Source organism: Leptonychotes weddellii, chromosome 2 (genome assembly GCF_054177405.1).
Source record: "Leptonychotes weddellii isolate Sample4059 chromosome 2, ASM5417740v2, whole genome shotgun sequence".
NCBI classification, from domain to species: Eukaryota; Metazoa; Chordata; class Mammalia; order Carnivora; family Phocidae; genus Leptonychotes; species Leptonychotes weddellii.
The window spans coordinates 137,105,341-137,110,094 of NC_138370.1; the positions used below are offsets into that span (position 1 = coordinate 137,105,341).

Here is a 4,754-nt window from a genome sequence, read left to right on the forward strand (position 1 = left end):
TGAAAATTAGATACATTAACACAGGCATGTGTTATGCCTGGCACACAGTGACTGCTCCCAGTATATTAGCTGCCGTCACAATTTTTCTAAGGAGCAGTATACATCAGTGACTAAGAATATGAACTCCACAGTCAACCTACTTGGATTCAGATACAGATTTCACCACTTGTGATGATATAGAGGCGTGGCTCTTAGAAGGTGATCAGGTCATGAGGATGGAACCCTTATGAATGGAATTAAGTGTCTTTATAGAGGAGGCGTCAGAGAGCTCCCTTGACAAAAGTGGGACCTCACCAGACACTGAATCTTCCTATGCCTTGATCTTGGACTTCCCAACCTCCAGAATGGTAGAAAGTAAATTTCTGTTGTCTATAAGCCACAAAATCTGTGGAATTTTGTTATAGCAGCCCAACCAGATCCAGACATGCATACATACATACACACACATTAACTTAGAACAATTCTTAGCATATAGTAAATAATACATATGCTAGTCATTTTATTATTATTATTATTACTATGAGTTAAGAAAGACAATATATAAGTAGTAATGTAACAGTTCATGCAATTGGAAGTTTTAGGGCATCTCTCTGATACGCAGAAAGAGCCTTGAATTTTAACTATGATAAGTTTTTCCCCAATATCTCTGAGCGTCACCCTCCTCATCTGTAAAGTGGAATAATAAAATAATCTTTAGTCTGCAACATTACAATAAAAATCAGAAGTCATATTTGTAGACCTCTGAATCAAGGGACTGAGGAAACTTTCCTGCCTAAATCCCATGCTGCCCCTCTGCCCCTCTAGAGTCTGGCCAAGGGAAATACATACACAAGGAATCAAGTCAGATGTAAAAATAAGTGCTGTTCGGGCGCCTGGGTGGCTCAGTTGGTTAAGCGACTGCCTTCGGCTCAGGTCATGATCCTGGAGTCCCTGGATCGAGTCCCGCATCGGGCTTCCTGCTCGGTAGGGAGTCTGCTTCTCCCTCTGACCCTCCTCCCTCTCACGTGCTCTCTCTCTCTCTCATTCTGTCTCAAATAAATAAGTAAAATCTTTAAAAAAAAATAAATAAATAAGTGCTGTTCTATAAATGACTTGGAGCTACATATAAATTCACTAGAATAATCCACAGAACTTAGGAAAGTGCTATACTTATGATTAAAGTTGTATTACAAAGAACACAAGACAAGAACAGAGAAATGAAGAGATCAAGATCTAAGAGGGTCACAAACACAAAGCTTCTATGTCTTTAGGACATGTCATCCTTCCAGCACATCAATGTATGATTACCAACCAGGGTTCAACTAAACCTTGGTGTATATAATCATTGACCGTATGACAGACCTTAATCTCCAGCTCCTCTCCTTTCCCCAAAGGTCAGGAGGTCAGGTTAATATCACCTGAATCAAAACCTCAACCCTCTAATCATACAGTTGTTTTTCCAACTTGGCCAGTCCCCATGTTGATCTCTAGGGCCTCACCAGGAATTAGCATAAACTGAGAGGTAATCCTGGGGTCCCACAGTGAATAACAAAAATACTCCTGTCCCTTGGGAAATTCCAAGGATTTAGAAGCTCCCTCATAAGAACCCAGGAAAAAGAGCAGAGAAAATCTTTATTATACAGTGAATGGGGAGCTTATAAAACTGGGTTTTATTCAACTACCCTGTTTGATAAGGTAACTTGAAAAAAGGAACTAAAGTACTCACTTTGGCATCACATATACTAAAAAACTGGAACCATACAGAGAAGATTAGCATGGCCCATGCCCAAGGATGACACATAAGTACATGAAGCATTCCATATTTTAAAAGCAAGTGATGTAGCTGACTTTCCTAACACACAAAAACAGATGCAGAGAAACAGACAAAATGAGAAAACAAAGGAATATGTCAAAAATTAAATAAACAGGACAAAATCATAGCAAGAGACCTAATGAAAGAGAGATAGGCAACATGCCTGATAGAGAATTTAAAGTAAAGACCATAAAGATACTTGTTGGACTTGAGAAAAAAGTGGAAGACATCAGTGAGACCCTTAACAAAGAGGTAAAAAAAAGGACCAAACAGAGATGAAGAATACAATAATTGAAATTAAAATACTAGATGGAATAAAGAGTAGGTTAGAAGACGCAAAAGAACAAATCAATGGCCTGGATGACAGAGTGATAGAAAGTAAACAAGCTGAGTAGATGAGAGGAAAAAACATTATACAAAATGAGAATAGATTTAGGGGACTCAGTGACTCCAACAAGTGTAATAACATTCACATTATAGGAATCCCAAAAGAAGAGAAAGCAAGGGGGGGCAGAAAATTTATTTGAAGAAATAAAGGCTAAAAACCTCTCAAATTTGGGGAAGAAAACATAAATTCAGATCCAGGATGTTCACAAAAAAATACATAGTAATTAAGTATAGACTTAAGTAATTAAGTGATTAAAATGGCAAAAAGCAGTGATAAACAATGAATCCTAAAAGAAACAGGAGAAAAGAAAACAGTTACATACAAGGGAAAACCCATAAGCTTTTACCAGCAGATTTTTCAAAGAAACTGCTGGCCAGAAAGGAGTGACATGATATATTCAAAGAGCAGAGGGTGCCTGTGTGGCTCAGTCGGTTGAGCATCTGACTCTTGGTTTCAGCTCAGGTCATGATCCCAGGGTAGTGGGGTCAAGCCCTGCATCAGGCTCCACACTCAGTGGAGGGTCTGCTGGAGATTCTCTCTCCCCCTGCCCCTCCACCCACTCGCCTGCTCTCTCACTCTCTAAAAATAAATAAATAAATCTTTAAAAACAAAACAAAGTGCCAAAAGGGAAAAAACTGGCTAGAGTACTCGATCCAGCAAGGCTATCATTCAGAATAGAAGGAGAGATAGAGTTTCCCAGACAAACAAAAGTTAAAGGGATTCATGACCACTAAACCAGCCCTACAAGAAATGTTAAAGGGGACTTTGTGAGTAGAAAGGGAAGACCATAAGTAAAATAACAAAAGTAGAAAGCTCAAAAGCAGTAATAATATCAGTAAATATGACTCAAAGGACTCACTAAGCAAAAGGAAGTAAAGTATGACACCATATACCTAAAACAAGGGGAAGAGAGGAGTCAAGAATGAGTTCAAACTTAAGCAACCATCAACTTCATATAGAGTGCTGCAGGCAGAAGATGTTACATACAAACCTAATGGTAACCACAAATCAAAAACCAGTAATATATTTGCAAAAAACAAAGAGAAAGGAATCCAAGTATATCACTAAAGAAAGCCAACTTATGGTGACAGAAGAGAGGAAAGGAAGGGAAGAAAGGAACAAAGAAGAGCCACAAAAACAAACACAAGACAAATAACAAAATGGCAATAAATACATACCTATCCATAATTACTTGAATGTAAATGGGCTAAATGCTCCATCAGAAGACAGAAGGTGATGGAATGGGTTAAAAAAAACAAGACCTGAGGGAGAGGAAAGATGACGGAGGAGGGGACCCTATTTCAACTGGTCCCCGGAACTGAGCAGGATATCTACCAGACCACTCTGAGCACCCACGAAACCAGCCTGAGATGTAAGAATATCTGGATCTCTACAAACAGAATATCGCAGGCAGTTGGTTTTGAGGAAGGAAACGGAGAGCCGTGATTCCGCGGGCAGATATCAGAGGATAAACGGAGGCGGGAGGGTGCCTGGCTGTGGGGATCCTACACTGCAGGTGAATGACAGCCTCGCGCTGCGGACAGGACACAGACTCACAGACCAGTAGCGGCGGGGAAAGGACTTTAGGGCAGCCCCCAGGGTGGAAAACCAGACTGGCGGGGTCGCGCGCACGCGAACCGCAGCCGCCCGGACAGAAGCCGGAACCACGGTCGCACGCACGTGAACTGCAGCCTCCAAGACGAAACCTGGTGCGCCAGGGTCGCACCAGTGAACTGCAACCACCGGGGTGGAAACCCCGAGCGGCGAGCGGCGGGGTCGCGCGCACGCGAACTGCAGTCCCCGGGACAGAACCCCAAGCGGCGGAGTCACGCGCAGGCGAACTGGGAGCAGCTGGCGGTTTTAGAAGCACAAAGGGCAGAGTCGTGCCCCGACCTGGAGGCAGGACTGGGAGTCCTGCGGAGGGACGCACAACCCAGGACGCTGCAGTTTGTACCAGCACGGAAAGAAACGGAGACAGTGTGGCCTGGAGGGCTCACTGAAGAACAGACTGCGGTCTCTCTGCTCTGAGGCAGAGGGTTGGAAATGGTCTCTTCTGCTCTGACTTGCGGAAGAGACGCAGAAAACTGCCAGGGAAAGGCGCCAGAGAACAAAAGCCCCAAAGACTGATTCCCACTGAGCCCATCCCCCACCACAGGGGCGCAGGGCAGCTCCGCTCAAACAGGGTTGCCTGAGTAACAGCGCAGCAGGCCCCTCCCGCAGAAGACAGGCTGGGAAAACAAGAGGCCAGCAACCCTAAGGTCCCAAGAAAACAGGTGCATCTTGCTTGGGTTCTGGTCAATCATTTGGACTCTATACATTCCCTCAAACACCCATCAACAGAATGACTAGGAGGAGGAACCCCCAAAATAGAAAAGACTCAGAGACTATGACTTATGCTGCAGATTTACAAATGGATGCAGATATAACCAAGATGTCAGAGATGGAATTCAGGCTAGCAATTGTGAAGACAATGGCTAGAATGGAGAAATCAATTAATGGCAACATAGAGTCTCTAAGGGCAGAAATGAAAGGTGAATTGGCAGAACTTAAAAATGCTATCAATGAGATCCAATC

At 43.2% G+C, this 4,754-nt stretch overlaps 1 non-coding gene across 1 annotated transcript; it reads left to right on the forward strand.

The window, feature by feature from the left end:
• Nucleotides 1-1,697: 1,697 nt before the first annotated feature.
• Nucleotides 1,698-1,806, forward strand: LOC115942962 (U6 spliceosomal RNA). Its single transcript, XR_004077549.1, has one exon. It is a non-coding gene; the product is annotated as a U6 spliceosomal RNA (small nuclear RNA).
• Nucleotides 1,807-4,754: the final 2,948 nt, after the last annotated feature.